This window comes from Cervus canadensis, chromosome 31 (assembly GCF_019320065.1).
Source record: "Cervus canadensis isolate Bull #8, Minnesota chromosome 31, ASM1932006v1, whole genome shotgun sequence".
Taxonomy (NCBI): domain Eukaryota; kingdom Metazoa; phylum Chordata; class Mammalia; order Artiodactyla; family Cervidae; genus Cervus; species Cervus canadensis.
Genome location: NC_057416.1, coordinates 38,884,964 through 38,906,437, shown reverse-complemented (window position 1 = coordinate 38,906,437; position 21,474 = coordinate 38,884,964). Strand labels below are relative to the sequence as shown.

The 21,474-nt window shown below is 42.5% G+C and overlaps 1 long non-coding RNA gene across 1 annotated transcript; it reads left to right on the top strand.

Annotated features, from left to right (window-relative positions):
• The first annotated feature begins 8,540 nt into the window (after positions 1-8,540).
• LOC122432616 lies at positions 8,541-12,235 on the top strand. Its single transcript, XR_006266900.1, has 4 exons — positions 8,541-8,699; positions 9,067-9,069; positions 11,049-11,054; positions 12,218-12,235. It is a non-coding gene; the product is annotated as an uncharacterized LOC122432616 (long non-coding RNA).
• Positions 12,236-21,474: the final 9,239 nt, after the last annotated feature.

Genomic DNA, 21,474 nt, shown 5'->3' with positions numbered 1-21,474 from the left:
CTGGGTTGGGAAGGTCCCCTGGAGTAGGAAGTGGCAACCAGTCCAGTATTCTTGCTTGGAAAATTCCATGGACAGAGGAGCCTGGCGGGTTATAGTCCGTAGGGTTGCAAAAGAGTTGGACACAACCTTAGTGACTAAACAACAACAAAGAAAATACCATAATAATTGGAAGACAATGAAGGCCCAAGGTAGAAGCACCAGGATGGTTGCATTTACTGCAGGGCATCCTGCTGGCAGCTCAGACTGTGCTCAAGGTTGTAAGTGCAACGGTGCTGACCAGGGGACCCCCTGGCGCTGTCCTGAGAGTGGAGAGTAGGTTAGTGTGTGGTGAGGCAGGTCACGGGCAGAGAAGAGACATGCCGGTCAGTGTACACACGTGACGCACCGCTGCCGGCAGAGATACAGAAGTAGGACAGAAGCGTGAGTCATTCTGTGGGTGGGAGGTGGGGCAGAGGACGGGCTTCTCAGAGAAGATGACTTGATTTTAAGAATTTCACCCCGTGGGCAAGTCAGAAGCTGTTCCAGGCAGACAGACATGAAAACACTGAGACATATAAACCTCTCTAAGGAAATTCACGTGGTTTGGTCTTGGTGAATGTAAGCTGTGGGGTGGGGAGCGGGGGGAGTGTTGAACATTAGGTGGGAACCCAAAGGACAGATCTGGATGCCCCGTGAGTGCTAGGGAGCTCGGCTTTTGTCAGAGGGGCCTGAAGAATTTTAGATGGAGGAAAAACACAGCTAGTGTGGTGCTTTCAAGAGGTTTCAAGAGGTTTCCTGGCTGGAGTGTGGAGGATGAGACGGGGCCAGCGTAGAGCCGGGGAGACCAGGGTGCTGGCGGCTGCGGTGGCCCGGGGAGACGCGATGATGCCAGTTGGTGCCAGGAGGTGGTGGCCTGGGGACAGCTCAGGACAGAGTCCAAAAAAAGGGGGAGGAAATCCTTTTCTCTGCACCACCAACTTCTCCCTCAAACCTTTGGAAGACAACAGTTCTTTGCTGAGTCTTAGTTAGAGCAAACACTTCCAGGTCTTTTTTAAATTTGTTTTGTTTAAAAAAAAATTTTTTTTTTGGATGTAGACCTTTTCAAAGTCTTCATTGAATTGTTACAATGTTGCTTCTGTCTTACCTTTTGGTTTCCTGGCCACAAGGCATGTGGGATCTTGCTCCCCAACCAGGGAACAAACCCAAAACCCCTGCCCAGCAAGTCTTAACTGCTGGGCAACCGGGAAAGTCTCTCCAGGTCTTTGAATTGCTGTCCACGGGCCACGGTTTTGCGTCTCTCTCTGTTAAGTGCTTGCTTGAGCTCTCTCCCACGTGCAATGGGGTGCCAGGAGTTAATGGAAAGATGAGGTGGAGTGGGGAAAGAGACCTAAAAGTTACTGGGTCCCTAAATATGCTAAGTGCACCACAGACATTGGTTCATTTAGTTACCAGAACCCTGCAAACTAAGTATTGCTACCTCCGTCTTAGAAATGGAAAAAATAAAGCCCTGGAGACTAAGGATCTCCTCTATCAGCTACAATGAGCAGAAACTGAATTTGCACCCAAAGATGGGTGATTCACATTCTCAACTACTTGCACCTCAGGGATGCCTGACAGAGTTTAATCCACCACTTACTCCCACCACCCCCCCAAGTTTTGCTGAATGTACAGGTAGATGATCAATTGCCTTCTCCAGTTACACGCTTTGCCCACTGAATGAGGTCACTAGAACCAGTGGGCAAGCAGAGAAGATCACTGAGTGACCAGGTAGATGACACAAATTCTCTGGAAATAATAATAATAATAATAAAAAAAGACGTTGCATGCAGATTCTGGTTGACTTTGTTTGTACACAATTCTCTCCAGCTGGGCCATATGTTTCTGCAGCCCACAGATGATTAAAAACATGTCAGGAATGAGTGGGAAGCAAGTGAGATCTCATAGCTGACAAGCTGACTTCAAGGGAGGAGATAGGACCATGTAAAGAGAGCCCGAGATGTAGAAGTCAAGAAGCAGCGGTCACTGTTTTGGTCACTAACATAGGGGCAGGCAGTCCCACAGACTCAACTGGTTCTTGAAGGCATGACTATTACAGCACAATGTATAGACCCTAGGGGTCAAGGTCACTGCCATCTCCCACCTACAGGACAAAGCATCCGTGTAACATCCCGGACCAGAGGGTCACTCCTATGTCTACAGGAACCATTTTAGGAGTGTGACAATATGCATCTTTTTTTCGGGTTAGAAGTGGTTGGCATCTACAGAAGATTCTTATACTCTGTTCAGCAAAATCTCTGAGTCATGGCTGCCTGTTGGCCATTGTTCAGTGGTTTTTTGCATGTTGCTGTTGCTGTCATGTCAGACTCTTTGCGACCCCATGGACTGCAGCGTGCCAGGCTTCCCTGTGCTTCACTATCTCCCGGAGTTTGCTCAGACTCAAGTTCACTGAGTCAGGGAGGCCATCCAACCATCTCATCCTCTGTTGCCCCCTTCATGCTAAGCTGGAAACACAGGCACAGAAGTTAGTTCGTAGGTCCTTCAGTTTCCCCTGGAAGGAAGTCTTCCAGTCCACCCTCCCACCTCCTGCCTCGGAGGAGCAGCTCTTCCTCTCTCTTCACCTCTGCGATCTGTACCTGCTGTTTCCAGACAAGGAGCTCTAAGCAGGGGGAGGAAGAAAAGTTAAGGGAGACAGGAGAACATTCTTACTTGACAGGTGCCACCCTATGCTGGCTCCTAAGTCTCAAAGATTTGGGGGTGTTTTTTGGTTTGCTTTTGGCTTTTTATTCAAGTATACTTTATGTACAATGTTGTGTTGGTTTCAGCTGTACAGCAAGTGACTCAGTTATGCATACAGATGTATTCTTTAAACAATATCTATTTGGCTGCGTGGGATTTTAGTTGCGGCATGCGGGCTTTTCATGGCGGCACCTGAAATCTTTTGTTCGGGCCTGCGGGCATCTCTCCTGTTGTGAGCTTGGGCTCCAGAGCGCCTGGGCTTCAGTACTTGCCATGAGTAGGCTTAGTTGACCTAGGGCATGTAGGATCTTTATTCTCTGACCAGGGATTGAACCCGTATCCCCTGCATTGGAAGGTGAATTCTTAAGCACTGGATCACCAGGAAAGTCCCTACATTCTTTCTTATATTCTTTTCCAGTATGCTTTATCACAGGATATTGGATAGAGTTCCCCGTGTTGTAGAGTAGGTCCTTGTTTTTTTTGTTTTTTTTACTAAGTCTCAAAGTTTAATGAGCTTGTGAATCACAGGGAGAGCTCATTAAAATCAGGATTCTGAGTCGAAGGCCTAAAATGACCTCTGTGCTTCTGCATTTCTAATAAGCTCCCAGGCGACACAGATGGTGCTAAGCCATGGACCATACTTTGAGTAACAAGGATTTAGAGATTCCCCTGCAGTTCATCTATGCAGCTAATTAATGCCATTCCTTGAATTCAGGTAACTCTCTTTCAGCTATAGCCCTTGGTGGGGGCTTTTACTACTTTGGTTTTAAAAAACCATTGCCTTTGACTAATGGGGAACTGATAGACCACCCCCCTGGTCAGAATAGCTTTTAGCATATCATCAGGTTTGGTTTTGCATACCTTTGACCTTCATTTCACCGTGAATACAGTTACTTCCTAGACATCTGCCTCTCAGCCCCAGAGGACTGTAGCTTTCCATGACGGGGCAGGCATCACCCCCCTGTCCCCTAGATGTAGGGAGTGCCTGAAGGGCTCTCCCCGTGGAACTGTTGAAGGTCACACACTAGGCTTGGGATTGGAAGGAGTGGTTAAAACTGACAGTATAACTCTCTTCCAAGAAATTGCTTCACAATTCCTCTATCCTTAGTCAATAATCAAACTCCTTTACATTCTCAGTCTGGGTGAAGGGCCATATATCCTGTAACCAGTTCTAGATATTTCTTTTGAAAATTTACATGTTGGTGGCTGTGCTCAAAACTAAATATGGCATCTCATGAACTGCAGTGTATCTCTGTGCTTCTCTTCTCTGTGATAAGCATCTTGTTTCCATGTAATATGGTCTCTGAATATTTGCCAATTTCTGGATGCTTTCTCGTTTGTCAATAATCTACCTAAAATAAGTTACCTAGAATCAGACACAGAACTCCATATAGACTCTTCCAGTCCAGAGTTTATTAAGGTGGTGTTTCTCTATCCCCTACATGTATGACTTCATTAATGTTCTTGGCAGTTGAATGTATGTGGGAGAGAAAAAGAAGAAGGGGAAAAGGGAGGAATCAATAAATGTATAATCTTTTTTAAAAAATGGAGTGTAGTTGATTTACAATTTTGTGTTAGTTTCTGGTGTACAGCAAAGTGATTCATATATATATATAATATATATACACATGCACATATATTCTTTTTCATATTCTTTTCCATTATGGCTTACTTTAGGATATTAAATATAGTTCCTTGTGTTATACAATAGGACCTTGTTGTTTACCTTCTTTATATATAGTCGTGTGTATTTGTTAATCCCCTCCTGATTTATCCACCCTCCCCCCACTTTTCCTCTTTGGTAACCTTAAGTTTGTTTTCAAAGCCTATGGATCCATTTCTGTTTTGTAAATAAGTTCATTTGTATCATTTTTTTAAGATTCTATATATAAATGATATCATATGGTATTCATCTCCCTTTGTTTACTTCACTTAGTATGATATTCTCTAAGTCCATCCATGTTGCTGCAAATGGCATTATTTTGTTCTTTTTTATGACTGAGTAGTATTCCACTGTATATATGTAACAAATCTTCTTTATCCATTCATCTGTCAGTGGGTGTTTAGGCTGTTTCCACATCCTGGCTATTGTAAACAGTGCTGCTATGAACATTGGGGTGCACATATCTTTTCAAAGTGGAGTTTCTCTCTTTTCCCAATGACAGAATTGCTAAATCATATGGCAACTCTATTTTTAGTTTTTAAACGAACCTCTATACTGTTATCCATAGTGGTTGCACCCAGTGAGCTTAACTGTCTAGAAAACTGAGATAATGTTAATACAAAATAAATGAAGATAAGGAAATGAAGGGTTGTTCCATTTTAGACGTAATGAGTTTGAAATGCCAGCAGGACACGTAATGTGGAAATATTCAGCAGGTGGTAAGAAATTAGAGGCTGGAACATACTGGAAGGTGAACTTAGAGATAAGGATTTGGGGATCATTCTTATAAGCGAATGTCTGCAGTCTAGGGAATAGAGGATGCATGCAGGTTGAGCTTAGGGGAGAAGGTAGCCAGTTCAGGCCTAAAGATGGTGGAGACTCATGCAGATTCCAAGAGAAGACAACATATTCTCCGGAACTGGACTGTCACCTATGTGACTCCTAGTGTTTCTTTCTGTGGCCTGCCCCATTGTCTGAAAGTCACATCGACTTCATGTCTTAGGATTCTCCCAAAGAGGAGTGTGTGTGTGGCCACCTGGGAGGGGGTCACAGGTTAGCTGGCTGATACTTCACTCGCAAGGAACGCATTTATCCGATCAATAACCATTGCCACCCGCTGCCTCCCAGGCCAGAATCCTGTGAACGTGGAACATGGTTTTTCCTTATTGATTATAGCTGGTTTACAGTGTGCACTAATTATAGCTGGTTTACAGTGCGCACTAATCTCTGCTGTGCAGCTAAGCGACTGAGTCACATGCACGCGTGCTGTTTTGCTGTTCTTTCCCTCATGGTTTATCTCAGGAGACTGGGTGTAGCTCTCTGTGCTGTTTGGTGAGAACTTGTTGTTTACCCATCCTCTCAGTAGTCGTTTGCAACCACTAGCTCCACTCTCCCGGTCCAGCCCTCTCCTTCCCACATTCCCCTTGGCCGCCGCAAGTCTGTTCTCTGTGGCTCTGAGTCCCTTTCTCCACTCTCCCGGTCCATCCCTCTCCTTCCCACATTCGTCTTGGCCGCCGCAAGTCTGTTCTCTGTGGCTCTGAGTCCCTTTCTGCTTCATGGAGAGGTTCATTTGTGCCGCATTTTAGAGTTCACATATAAGTGATATCATATGGTATTTGTCTTTCTGTTTTTGACTTCACTTAGTAAGGTAATCTCTGGTTATATTCATTTTGCTGCAAATGGCATTATTTTGTTCTTTTCTTTATGGCCGAGTGGAACATGGGCTTTTTGATGCCTGTGGGGAATTAGAGGTGAGGTCTGGGTCACCTGTGAAAAAAATAGGCTTGGGCAGCAGGGTTGGGTGGACAGGACATGGGAGGATGCTTACAAACATAACAGGGAGACTCAGAATTTATTGTTTTGTGGAAATAGCTTATATTCAAAATGAGTGTATTATTTTGTTGGGTAATCCTCACCTAGCCAAATGATTTTATAAACATTCATGTATTCCAGTTAAAAATCACTTAATGTTTATTTTTACCCCTCTCTTAAATTGGATTATATATTATTTTTATTATGCTATACGTTTTATACAATCAAAGGAGTGAAAATGGCCATTGTCCACAAAAGCATGAAGAAATATTGCAGTATACACTGGTTTTAAAGGATATCCACAAATTTTTGTATATTCTTCAATTTCAAAAATGCATTTGTTTACTTGAATCTGACTTCAAACACTAAATTTCAGAATATAAATACCAATATAAGTTGTGATTATTGTTTTGATTTCTACAAATGAAATACATGAAATAATTATAAAATACTTATAACTTAATAATTTAGTAACTGGATGAGATAGTTTAATGTTTCGTAGCTAAATGTGTGCTATTAAGTATATATGCTGTGCTGTGTTAAGTCACCTCAGTTGTGACCGACTCTTTGCAATTCCAGGGACTGTAGCCTGCCAGGCTCCTCTGTCCATGGGATTCTTCAGGCAAGAACACTGGAGTGGGTTACCATGCCCTCCTCCAGGGGATCTTTTCTACCCAGGGATCAAACCCGCAGCTCTATGTCTTCTGCATTGACAGGTAGGTTATTTATCACTAGTACCACCTGAGAAGCCCTATTAAATTTGTGTTATGTATATTTTATATACATAACTACTTTTTATATATATGGTTTTTAAAGGGTATAAACTATGTATATTGGTTTAAACTCTCATAAGCTGTCCTCTTGACTATATAAGCAGACTAGTGACATATATTATATATACATATAGGATCTTTACATCAGATACAGTAATGTGTACTGAGTCACTTGAGTCATATCCAACTCTTTGCAACTCCATGTATGTAGCCTGCCAGGCTCCTCTGTCCATGTGATTCTCCCAGCAAGAATACTGGAGTGGGTTGCCATGCTATCCTCTAAGAGATCTTCCTGAACCAGGGATCAAATCTGTATCTTCTGCATTGCCGGTGGATTCTTTACTGCTGGACTGAGGAAGTCCCAAATATAGTAATAAATCCTGAAAATTTTTTGTTGAGACCTGTTACATCTTTTAAGAAGAACCCATTCAGTAGCATAATTTCTAGTGGAAACATTTTTAGCACTACACAAGTTCCATAAATTGTGATGTTTGGTAGCTTTTGACATCGACCAAAAGTGCAAAGATGAAAATAAAAATTCTAAGGATTCTTTAGGAAAATGTGGGGATGTACCAGAATTCACAAATACTGTTGTTGTTGTTTAGTGGCTCAGTCATGTCTAACTCTTTGGGACTCCATGAACTGCAGCACGCCAGGCTTCCCTGTCCTTCACTATCTCCCTGAATTTGCTCAAACTCATGTCCATTGAGTCGGTGATGCCATCCAATCATCTCATCCTCTGTCATCCCCTTCTTCTCTTGCCCACAACCTTTCCCAGTATCAGAGTTTTTTCCAATGAGTCAGTTCTTTGCATCAGGTGGCCAAAGTACTGGAGTTTTAGCTTCAGCATCAGTCCTTCCAATGAATATTCAGGACTGATTTCCTTTAGGATTGACTGGTTTGATCTCCTTGCAGTCCGAGGGACTCTCAAGAGTCTTCTGCAACGCCACAGTTTGAAAGCATCAATTCTTCTGTGCTCAGCCTTCTTTATGGTCTAACTCTCACATCTGTACATAACTACTAGGAAAAAACCATAGCTTTGACTGGGTGGACTTGTGCTGGCAAAGTGATATCTTTGCTTTGTAAAACACTGTCTAGGTTTGTCGTAGCGTTTCTTTCAAGGAGCAAGTGTCTTTTAGTTTTGTGGCTGCAGTCTTCATCTGCATTGGTTTTGGAGCCCAAAAGTATGAAGTCTGACACTGTTTCCCTGTCTGTCTGCCATGAAGTGATGGGACTGGGCACAAAGATCTTTGTTTTTGGAATGTTGAGTTTTAAGCCAGCTTCTTCACTCTCCTCTTCCACTGTCATCAAGAGACTCTTTAGTTCTTCACTTTCTGCCGTTAAAGTGGTATCATCTACACATCTGAGGTTGTTGACACTTTTCTCGACAATCTTGATTCCAGTTTGTGAGTCATCCAGCCAAGCATTTCGTATGTTGTGCTCATAATAATGTACCACAAACTTGGCTTTATACAACCAGATTTCTGGTTTCCCAAAATTAGTTATTCCCAAATACCAGAGTCAGGGATGAAAATGCATGAGATAAAAGCTGGCGACTTCCCAGGTGACTCAGTGGTAAAGACTCTGCCTGCCAGTGCAGAAGCCATAGGAGACTGGGGCTCTATCCCTGCGTCAGGAATCTCCCCTGGAGGGGGAAATGGCTACCCACTCCAGTATTCTATTCTTGCTTGGAGAATCCCATGGACAGAGGTGCCTGGCAGGCTACAGTCCATGGGGTAATAAAGAGACACGACTGAGTGACTGCACACACACACACACACACACACATGCACGTGCGCTGGACGATCCAACATTTAGCTACCTGGAGCTCTTAAGCAGCCTGGAAAATTGTGATGTGATGATTATACTCACAGTGATGACTCTCAGGATAAAAGTCTTAGCTAACTTTTCTTTTATACCAATTGTATTCCAGAAGTCTTACTATCATTTCTAATGTAACATACCATCTTATTTGTGCTTCCCTTGTGGCTCAGTTGGTAAATAATCCACCTGCAATGCAGGAGATCCTGTTTTGACCCCTGGGGTGGGAGGATACCCTGGAGAAGGGAAAGGCTACCCACTCCAGGATTCTGGCCTGGAGAGTTCGTGGCCTGTTTGGCCCATGGGGTCACAAAGAGTCGGACATGACAGGGTGATTTTCACTTCGCTTCACTTTCATACCGTCTTGTTTAAGTAGCAGAAGGATTCTACTAAGTAGCAGAACGAAATAGGTTGTTTGATCCCCACGTTACAGATGAAGAAAAATGGTGTTCTGAGAAGTTAAAAGTAGTTTTTCCAATATCCTATTGTGAGAAATAGATATCTGTGTGTTCTCCGATATTCCAGGAGTACTTAAATTCCACATTTTGTTATGTGCTTTTTCTTGGAAAGCTGGTAATCCATAGTTGCTATGTCTTTGATAAAAGAGAGCACTTCAGAAGAATCTGAAGAGGACGCCTGTGTCTGTATAACTGAATCACTCTGCAGACACTTGAAACTGTTAACATAGCATTATAAATCAACTATGCTTCAACAGAAGATAAAATTTAATAAAACAAAGAAAAAAATAATAAAATGTGGACAAAGATTTCTGTAAAAACAAAGAAAGTGAAAGTTGCATCCCACTCTTTTGGACTCCGTGGACCAGACCAGAAGACTGGAGTGGGGAGCCTTTCCCTTCTCTAGGTGATCTTCCTGACCCAGGAATTGAACCAGGGTCTCCTGCATTGCAGGCAGACTCTTTACCAACTGAGCCATCAGGGAAGCTCAGAAAATGAGTCAAATATTTGCCTTTTGCTTCTGCTTGTTTCATTTCCTAAACATCTCCTGAATCCTCTATTTCTTTCTGTTTCTACAGTTTCCACATAGTCTAATTCAGCGTCTCCTCCTTCCTGAATTTCAGCAGCATCCTGACTGCTCTCCTTGCTTCTGCGCTTAGCCCCTACCAATCCATTCTCTCCTGCACTACCGCCGTGTTCCTAAAATACAAGTCTTACCTCGCTTCCCTGCCTGAAATCCTGCACTCGCTGCCCAGGGGCACGGTCTGGTTTGCCCCTGGCCTGTCTCTACAGTTTCACCGCATCTGGAGGTTTCTCTGCTCAAGGTGCTCTAGCTTCCTTGTGCTTTTTCTCTTACTCCCCAACCTCAGGACCTGGGGGCTTGCTATTCTTCCAGGTGGAGCCCTTCTTTTCTCACTTGTCACTTGGTAACCCTCCTTCAGGGCTTGGTCTAAGTGTCAGTTTCTTGGAGCCACTTTCCATGATACCAGCGGAGGCTCGGCCATCAGGTTACAAGCTTTCATGGCACTGTCGTTTCCCCAGAACCCCCATAACTGCACCATGTATTAAGGAATTGCTTCTTAAAGTCTGTCTCCTACACTTGGTCATTAACTTCATGAGAGTAAAGTCTAGATCTTTCTTATTCACCACTGTTTCCCACCTCCTAGCAGAGTGCCTGGTCTCTGTAAGCACACAATAATGTTTCATGAAACATTTTTGCCTAAGCTTCAGATATTAAGCTTTTAACCCAGCAGTCATACAAGATGACTGTTGCTGGCCAGTGTCTTAGAAACACCACAAACTATTGTGAGATTGAGTATTTTAATGTCAAGCATTTGGGCACAGGAACTGAGGAATTCATCACTGAGGCTGATATCATTGTCAGATGGAGCACCCTGAGTTTGTGTTTGATTGCCTGTTAATTATGCCACTTATTGAGGGCAAGTAGCAAAGCTAAGAGGACTTAGTAATGGAAGGTGTTGAATAGAAATCAGGGGAAAAAAGGCAGCAAAGAGCCCTGAATGTAAGATGGAGATGGTATAAAATGCTGAGAGATGTTATCAGGCAGAGGATAAAAGCAAAGTCACACGGATAAAGATGTAAGGAAGAAAGGTGTTTTCTGAAAAGTCCATCAGGGAGACTACAAAGTTAGAGAGATAAGTTAGCAAGTTTAGATTAGAAGAGGTAACTGAGAAAATACAGCAGTTACCCTTTTCTCTCTTTCTCTCTCTCTCTTTCATTCCCTCCCTCCTTTTCCTCTGTTCCCACCCCTGGAATCATTTTACAAGCACTGGGATAAAGGTCAAGGCACAGGTGATGTTTATAGAGGAACAGGAGTTTCGATTAGGTAATTTGCTAGTAACAGCTTTAGTAAATAAATGTGAGAATAATATGGAGTGTTTATCATGACAGTGAGTTTTTAATCAGATCCATTCACTAACAGAGCTGTAAAATAATTTGCAGATTGCTTTGAGGTAATAAATGGCTGTATAAACACAGTTTTATCCTAGCAACTGAAATTATAAAACTATTTGTTTTAGAAAATTCAAGCTCTGGTATTTTATTTCCCTTGAGTGGTGACAATAGATTTATGAAATGAAATCTTTTTTTCACTTGAATCAAATTATCCTCTAAGTATACTGACTAGCTGTTAGTAATGGATGGATATCTCTGGCAATAATTTCATTTTTGTTTTTGAATTTTCTTTAAAAATTTTCAAGATTCAAAAATAGCATTAGTGAATCACATGTGATGTGCAAGATGTGAGCGAGTTTTAAGTCTGTGCTTTGCTTTTGGAATCATTTCTGTGCCAGAGTGCATGCAAAAGTTCAGTATTCCTGAAGACAATGACTGTGAGTTTTTCCCTGCAGGGTATTAAAAAGAAAAATCTATTGGCTTGGTAAAAATGTGAGAGAGAGGGAAAAAAATAACTAAAAGCTGCAGAAGCATCTAAAACTTGGTAATAGAGAAAAAACAAGAACTTCATCAAGATTCATTGTTCAGTTCCTTTTTGTGTAATCTATGTTCTAGGGACACCTTGCTGAACTGTAGATCTTCAAGGTTCAAAGAAGTCACAAACCCAGATGACTCTGGGTTGGACCTCATGCAGTTCTGGTGATGAGTAACTGGACCAAAAGCCCCCAGATAGTCTGTCTCAGGTCCATGATGAGTTTCTCTGTTGATTTACAGGAGGTCAAAGACTATGTGGGAAAGAACAACAGAGCATCAAACTTTTGATGTCTAACCTGGGGCTCTACCTACTGTCAGCAGGGTTCACAGGATCAGAAACCCACCTGGACAAGAGCTACGTGAGATTTTTAACTGGCCACTGTGACTCAGCTGGTAAAGAATCCGCCTGCAATGTGGGAGACCTGGGTTGGGAAGATCCCCTGGAGAAGGGAATGGCTATCCACTCCAGTATTCTTGCCTGGAGAATCCAGGAGGAGCCTGGTGGGCTACAGTCCATTGGGTCGCAGAGTTGGACACAACTGAGGTGACTTAGCACACGTGCATGCATTATGATATTAAAAGGATCCCATATTTAGTGAAGAAATACAACCCATGACCTCAGTGTGTTACTGAAGCATGTCTAGCTGCTCGCAAAGATGTTGGTAGAAAGGAAAGTTCCTTTTGATCAGAATATGAGCAACCTGGGGAGATGGTGGATTCAATGGCCCCCAAGAACCATCTTCAAAGATTCTGCTCAGCCATGAAGTTTTTAAAAGTAAAAAGGGAAGTAATCTAAGTTGATCACTGAGATGAGGGGTCTGAGTCATTGCCACCCCAACTGCATGCAGGCAAGTTCACTTGTGATCTTTCCTTAGATGTCTTGTTCGCACAGTTTGTTCATAAGATTACCAAAGGGGAAGCTGGGGAAGAGATAGGGTCACCTGTTAATTACTACCTGAAATTCATTTCTACTTGAAATGTCTACTTCTCTTCTTCTAGTTCTGTGGGACCTACAGGAAGAATTAACAGGTTAGGCAAAGTATGTGTGATCAAAAGATTGAATGTGTATGCTAGGGCCAGAGATGAATAGAACACGGGGTAGGGGGTTGGGGGTGCCTGGTTTAAGGTTGGTGACAAGACAAAGGGGCTTCCTGCAGAGAGCTCTTTCCTGCCAAAAGCTGCTTACAAATGGAAATGAAGTATCCCTAGGAGTTTTGTTGTTGTTGTTCAGTCACTAAGTCTTTTCAGACTCTTTGTGACCCCATGGACTGCAGCAGGCCAGGCTTCCCTGTCCTTCACTGTCTCCCAGAGTTTGCTCAAATTCAGCCGGTGATGCCTCCTACCATCTCATCCTCTGCTACCCACTTCTCCCGCCTTCAATCTTTCCCAGCATCAGGATCTTTTCCAATGAGTCGGCTCTTCGAATCAGGTGGCCCGAGTATTGGAGCTTTAGCATCAGTCTTTCCAATGAATATTCAGGATGGATTTCCTTTAGGATTGACTGGTTGGATCTTCTTGCAGCCCCATCTATTGTTATTTAGTCAGGAATGTGTCATAATGTTCTAGTTTTCTGATGTAATTTTTCGGGAATTAAACTGGACCAACCTGAAATTACATCATTCATTATAGTCTGTGTCAACTGAAATTACCACCTGATACAATCTTGCTAGCAGAACATGTGAATGGGATAAATTACTCCCACCTTCATCCACTGGTAGGCCCTGGTAGCCTGTTCCATCAGTATGGGTTAACTAATCAAGAAAGACTATACACACACACACGTACACTCTTTTTTTTTTTTCTTCTAAAAAAGTCTCAAGTTAAAGCTGATTTAAACACTGGTTCCTTGTTCTTGCCCTGTACTGGCTGCCTTAAGATTCTAAAACCCAAAATGTTTTAAAAATATACTGATTCCCATGCCTAGTCTCACAAAGTCTGTGTCAACTGTGCAGGAACAGGCATTCTTATATTTAAGTGGTGATTAATGAGAACCTGAGATTGGGAACCACAGGTAAAAGCTACCTCTTTCCATTCTCATCACCTTAGTAAGGCTTTCCCCTTATAGTTTTGCATATCAAAAAACTGACATTCAGTTTAAGACTAAGAGTGGAATTCATGTCTTTAGGATTTTTAACTCTCTGCTTTTCTCATCAGTTCAGATTTCTTTAAGACTTCTAGTGAGATCAAAGATTTTTCATAGAAAAATGCTCATAACTATTGTGAGAGAAAAGGAAAAGAAAATTCAATTCTAGTGGTTAGGCGAAGAATCTTCCATTTTTAGAAGATTTATTTAGGGCTGAGTAAATTCTCTGAAGTGCCATATATTTGCCCTGAGGGAAAGCTTAATGTATCTTACTTGCTTACATAACATCACCCTGAAAAAGCCAGAACTGAAGTATCAAATCTTCTCTCCTCCTTGCTACCTGCCCAATAGGTGAACTTTATAAACAGGGCACAAAAAGGTGACACAGACATTTCAGTTTTCTCCACATGCTTTCTAACTTTATAGAAAACAAAAATTCAAGCCATTTTTCTCTGACATTCAATCTCTTTCATTAAAAAAATGTACAGTATGAACTCTTGTATATCTACCATTACTATAGCTGAGTAACTGCCTTGAATCTTCTGCTCCAAGGAGGATGCCGAACCGACAAAATATTGCCGGGGCATCTTAACCCTCCTGCATCCTCAAAACCCAAATAATAATCCAGATGTAAAAGTCTAAACCTGAGCCTTCGGTAGGTCAGTTTCATCCAGGATCAAGCACATTCTGTCTTTCTTTCCTCCTGGTTTTCATCTGTTCTCTGGCAAAGCTTCCAGCAACAGATGTACTAAGAATGTGCAGAGTTGCCAAGATGCTTAATCAAGTCCTTGTGATTGTTGTGGCTGTCACCTCAAATTTCAGATTCAAAAGCACAACTTTATCAACTTATCCACAAAGGATCAGGTTCTTGAGGGGAAGAATAATTTGCATTGACAAAAACACCCAAGCAATTGATTTATAAATCATAATGCCAATCTGTTTAATTACAGTGGCCCAGAAAGAATTTGCTCATTGGATCTTGTTTATTTTTGCCATTTGTTCTTTCAATAGCAAACTAATTGAATGACTTTCTTATTAGATACTCTTCCCACCATGCTGGTTTTCACAGTGTAACAGATTTTAAACCAGACAAGTTTGGGGGAAGGTTATTGGTCACAGAGAGCAGAAACCCACTCAGGCTTGTTGACTTTAAAAGGGATTATTGGAAAACTGATAGATACGTTCCAAAGTACAGTGTAAGGAGTAAGGAAAGCGGCAACTGATGAGGCACCTCTGTCTTGTCCTTGAGCTCTCAGACCACTTGGCGTTGTGTCTGCAGCCCTCCGCACACGGGTCCCGGGTAATCGGGCTTGTCTTGCTTGCACGCAGCCCCACCTGGCAGCCACCCTACAGGATCACCCGCTCGGAAGGGGCAAAGCTTCATGGCCAGTGGCAGTGCCCCTTCCCACTCAGTCTGCTGTCTCCAGGCTTCCGAATTCGTATCTTCTTGAAAGGTCCTTGGTTCAATCTATGGCTGTTTCCCAAGGCTGAGTGTCTAAGTCTGGCCCAGTCACAGTCACTGTGCCTTCCCTGGGCCTAAGATTCTCTAGAGGCTGGAGATGTAATATTAATGCAGGGAGTGCAGGTGGGAGGCCGTGGAAGAGCATCCGACACCTTGGTGACTAGGCGGCATCCTCTGGGCATCCTCCTGGTGGGTATGGAAGCATCCTGAGTGGGGACTATAGGGCCAGGACCAAACTGGGGGGCAGTGGAAGTGATGGCTTCTGCATGACGTTGTGCCATTGAGGCATGTGGCAGGGGGGCAGAGCAGGAAAGGGGGCACAGAACCCTGGAGGTCTCCTTGCCTCCAAGGTGTACAGATAAAGTGAACACCAGCATTCAGAGAGTTCTTTCATTTTCACAGAACTAGAACAAATAATCCCAAAATTTATGTGGAACCATGAAACAATCAGAATTGCCAAAATAATACTGAGGGGGAAAAAAAAAACAAAGCTGGGGGCATAACTCTCCTAGACCTCAAACTATGGTCATGAAAACTGTGGTATTGGTATAAAAATAGACACACGGATCAATGGAACACAACAGAGAGGTAAAGCCACACACCTACAGTCAGTTAATCTTCAACAAAGGAGGCAAGGCTATAAAGTGGGAATAGACAGTCTCCTCAACAAGTGGTGCTGGGAAAGTTAGACAACTGCATGTAAACCAACGCAGCGAGAACACACCCTCACACAGTGCACAGAAATAACTCAAAATGGCTTAAAGACTTAAATACAAGACACGACACGATAAAAGTCCTGGAAGGGAACATAGGCAAAACATTTTCTGACACCAATTGTACCAATGCTTTCTTAGGTTAGTCTCCCAAGGCAATAGAAATAAAGGCAAAAGCAAACAAATGGGACCCAATGAAACTCACAAGCTTCTGCAGAGCAAAGGAAACCACAGAGAGCTGTCGGGCGCTCCCGCTTCCCTGCTCCAGGGAGCAAGCTTTGTAGAGCCTCTGCAGGGTGTCTGGGGGATGGACAGGATGGCCCAGAGGAGAACAGGCTGAAACCCGCATGAGGGAAGGCTGCCTGGAGAGGATCCTACACTGGATACAGTGAGCTGAATCATGCTTCAGAAAGAAATGTCCACGTTCTAAACTCTGTTACCTTCGAATATGATCTTTGCAGGTGTAAGTAAGGCAGGGATCTCAAGACAAGATTATCTTTGATTTGGATAAGTTCTAACTTCACCCTAAGAAGCCTTTAAGAGGTGGGAAAGAAGAATACAGAGAGACACAGGGAAGAAGACCCATGAAGACAGAAGCAGAGTTTTGCTACCACGGGCCAAGGAAGCTTCTCCCAGAAGCTGGGAGAAGGAGCAGGATCTCCTGAAGCAACTTGACAGAAAGCACAGCCTTTGATTTTGGACCTTTAACATCCAGAGCCATGACATAATGCATCTCTGCTGTTTTCAGCCAAGAAGTTTACGGTCATCTGTTAAGGAAGTCCTAAGAAACTGAATGTTGGCCTTAGGACAGTCAGGGCTCTTCTGGGGAGAGATAGGAATTAGTCACCCAGAGGCTGCTTCCTTCTTTAATAGCAATCCTGGACTCAGAGCAAAAGGGTGTGAGGCAGTGAGCCCTGGGGAGCAGGTGGATGGGAGACCTCAGGCTCGGTGAGGACACAGATTCTGAGCAGACTGGATGGAAGGGGTCTTTGCTCTGCTTAAGATGGACATGCTGAACTGTGAGACTGAAAAGATGGCCTGGGTTCAGCCCTCACTGAGTCCCTGCATGTCCTTCCTGCTCACCCTCTAAGGGCCTTGGTAAAAGCAACCACATATTAAAAAGATTGTGTAAGATGACCTCCAAAAGTCCTGTGGTTTTCAGCCTTCTGGTCCTTAGGCTTGTGTGTTTAGGTTAAGGGGAGAGTCAGGTCTGAGCCTGCAAGCCTTTGTCTGCTGGACAGGTTCCCTCAGCTGGATACAAAGGTTGAATGGAGGTATTTCCTCCTCCACCACCTCCCTGTGATAGATCCTCAGGCTTGATCCTCTCCACGTGTCAACTACTTACTGACTGGGCTCAACAGTTGCCTTGGGAGGATTTGGCCCTTGAAGTTTCCAGGCATAGTCAACGACCCTGCCTTAGGCTTTGGGGGACCCTTTGAGCAGTTCATCCATAAGAACCCCATAGGGACCTTGCTGGACATCCCTCTGGGTGTATCCTCTTTCAGGCTCAGACCAATGTTGGAATGCTCCAGGTGATTGTGGAGGCTGATGGAAATGGACTACAAGTGCCCCCCCTGGGATCCTTTTCTCAGGGTATGGTTTAGAGCTGTACTCTCCCATGTGGTAGCCACCAGCTCCATGTGGCTTCCTGCTTTATAAGCCTGAATTAATATAAGTAAAAGTTAAAAATGGAGTCTCTGAGTTGTACAAGCCACAAGTAAGTTGCCCAAGCGTCCCAAGGGGCTGTGATGTTGGATATTGCAGAGCGGGAACATTTCCATCACCACAGAAGGTTCTGTTGGCTAGGACAGCACTGCTCTAGATCAGTGTATCACGTCATCCAAGGATCTTGTTAAAATACAAATTCTTATCCAGTTAGTCTGGGTTGGGGCCTGAGATTCTGTAATTCTAGCAAATGTCCAGCTGATATCAATGCTGCTGCTTCATGGACTGTACTTTGAGAGGCAAGGACTCTGTGAATTAATTATAGCCACTTTGCTCATTGTATGCTTAAGCCAAGGAGTGGGGAGGTGAGGATACTTCATCTGCAAGGAATAGACAAGAGACTGGGATGGACTGGATGGAACAGAGTCTTCACAGAAGAGAAAAATGGAACATCATTGGCTGAGCCAGTCAGGCCCCAAATGTCAGCCCAGGAGATACAGTCTTTCCTCTATAGAGCAGGCCTCCCAACTAAGGTGAGAAATACATTAGTCCAGGATTTGGCAAACTTTCTCTGTAAAGGGTCAGATAGTAAATATTTTAGGCTTTTGTGGGCCATCAGGTCTCTGTATCAATGACTCATTTGTTGATGTAGCATGAACACAGTTATAGACAATATGTCAAGAAATGAGTGTGGTTGTGTTCCGATAAAACTGTCCACAAAACAAATGTCTTATTAGACATGGCCCACGGGGCATGGTTTTCTGACCTTTGCACTAGGGGGTCATAGTGGGTAAGAGGGCGTCAAGTTAAGCAACTCGTTGATTAGTATAGCTTAGGGTAAGTTTCAGCTATCCTTATTATTAGTCATTACTAATCAAGGTAAATGTTAATCATTAGGGTAATTGGTTTAGTTTCAGTTTCAAAGCAATGATTCTCTAATACATACAATACAAAATTACATTTCATGGATACTGAAATCAAACCACTATACACAGAAATTGCAAGTTGTCAAGAAACACAAAATGCAACACCTAGACAGTCAGTTCAAAAGCCAAAATCTCTCTACTAGCTGGCACCTTCTATTATCACATGACAGCAGGGACTAATGATCTGAACGCCTTATTTAACATGAGAGTAAACAAAGGCCTAGGGAAAGCCACTGGTTCAATGGCCGATTTAGCAGAAAAGCAGGCTCTTATTTCTTAAACAGCATGTTACCTTCCCCTGACATCGCCTCCCCTGTAGGACAGACAAAGCACCATTCAAATACTGGCAGCACAGGTGCCCCTCATCCAGGGAGCGCTCACAGAGCGGTCCTGAGTCGTGGCTGTAAACACAACGGCTGCTATTACAGACATTCATTAAACATTTCATAAACCATCTCCCTGTTTTCTCAGACTCTTGTGACAAGTATCTGGATGAAAAATATGTCTCTAAAGAGTTATCCGAGATATTTAATGAAGTCTTTAGTCATTCTGCAAGAATTTCTCTGTGATGAGTGCAAAAAGCAAGGATCATTTAATTTAAAACTATAAATTAAACCATTCCATCCAACAGTTTTGTTGGAGAAAGCACTGACTCAGATATTCGGAGATCTTGTCCCAGGAAGGTCTGCTGACGTGTTTGATGATTTAACTTGCTGAGACCTGAATTCCAGGTGACTCTTTCCTCCCCACTTCCTTCAGCTTGCCCCCATTCTCTAAGATTTAACTGTAAACACATTATTCTCTCAAAGACTTGGCTTTCTTCACACAGTACAGTTGGCAGTCATTCCACGAAGTTCTAGGTTACCCTGGGCTTCAGCACAGAGCATTTTCACCAGATCATGAAGACCCTAGGGTTTGAATTAAAGAGCCATGATCCCATGATGCCTCTGTGAGCCACCTAGGACAAATGATACCAACTCTATATTGTAGATGAGGAACCCAAGGCTCAAGGAACGACATCCACATGCCCAGGGTCATCCGGAGGGTGGAAGACCAGTCTCAACCCACATCTTCTGTCTCCAGACCGCTGCCATTTCTCAGGTGTCTGGAGAGACCTTGGGTGAGGTCAGGGCCCAATCGTAATGGAGACAGAATGTCCCCACACCTCATGTGATGAAAGAACTCACTGTCAAAATTACCTTGATTTGAAAGAAATGAATATTTATTGAATCTTAGCCTATAAGCTGATATTTACTTTTAGTATAAACAAACAAGTATTTATTACATGAAAATGTGTATTTATTGTCACGGAAAATGTCTTTATGTCAATGAAAGTTACAACATAGTGGATCAATTGGCCAGACCAGAGTCTAGAAATTTTTCTCGACTCTTTATTTGTCCTAATTAATTAAAAGAGTTAATTTTTTAAGACAATGCTTCATTGTTGGACTTTTTTAAATCACAAAAGTAATGTCCTCATTAGCATAAGTAAAACACTACAAAGATAAGAATAGAAAAATTAGGTCTCTTGCCTTTTGGTTCAGTATTTCCTCAGTACTCTTATCCTTCAAAACATATTTATGCCTCTAGATTGGGCCTTTCTTCCTTCCTTTCTTGAAAAAATATTATACTAAAAAGTAAAAAGCCATAATTTGCTTTTTATTCTTGTAAAAATTTCATCTTATTGTTGTTTTAATTTCCCAAACTAGAGTAACACCGAGCATTTTTTTTGGAGGCTTAGTCACTATTTGTATTACATATCTTTTGCTCATTTTTATATTTTACTTATCAATATATTACAGCTTTTAATATATTAGGAATATTGATCATATAGGTGGCAAACAGTTTCTCCCAATCTAGCATTTGAAAATTTCTGTTTATAGCATCTTTGCTGTATAGTTTTTCATTTTTATGTGCACTAGTCAGCTTCTTTTGTGAAGTCTTGTTTTTGTGTTATTTTTATGTCACTCACCTTGTCCCCTATGCTTTCTTTTTATATTTTCATTTTAAAATATTATATCTTTAACCTATCTGTTATTTTAGTACACATATGGTGTAAGGAAGGGGTGTACTTTTATTTCTTCCAGATGGATAGGCATCTAGTCTAATAACCATTACCAATGAATTGGAATAGTAGATTTATCGTATATACTAAGTTCCTAAATATTAGAGGATATAATTTTGAGCTCTTCATGTGCCACCCATCAATTCAGTGGTCCATTCGGTAGCTTCCTCCTCTTAAAAGTCTCCAGAGTAGAAACGTCTTCTGATTCCTAACTCCTGTGTCACGGATGGCCTCATTAGGTAACGCCGTTTCTCATTTCCATCTGGATTCGGTGTATTTCTTAGGAATGTAAACATATGTTTTGAACAAAGCCCTCTACTTCCCTGTGACTTCAAATAAACATTGACTTTCCATCTCAGTGTTCTGAAAAAGGAAGACAGGGAGATTTTCTCTTAGGAAAATGAGTAGCAGGGCACCATCTCTTCTGTCAAACCCCTCATTCCATCTGTCTTCTCCCTTCCTGCGTCCAGGCCTCCCCTAATTGTATTGGTCCCTAATCTGCGTCTGAAGTCTTGTGCGTCCCACAAGTCCTCTCAGCCACCCATACAACCCACCCTGGTCCAGCTGTCCCCTATCAATCAGACACGACAGAACGTAAGGAGCCCACAAAACTCAAAGCTTAGTTAAATCAGGAAATAAAGCAAAAATTCCCCAAGTATCTGAAGCCCTCCTGTGAAAAACATCTTTACAACTTGAATTGATGATCACCTCTGAACTCCAGTTTCTAAGGTAAAAAAAAAAAAAGTGTAATATTGGTAATAATGAAGATAATAGTAATATGCCCCAAGATGAATAAAATTGCTTTAAATTGTTTTCAAGTAAGAAAAAAAGAAATCCCCACAGCTTTCTCTCTCTTCCCCCTGCCACTTA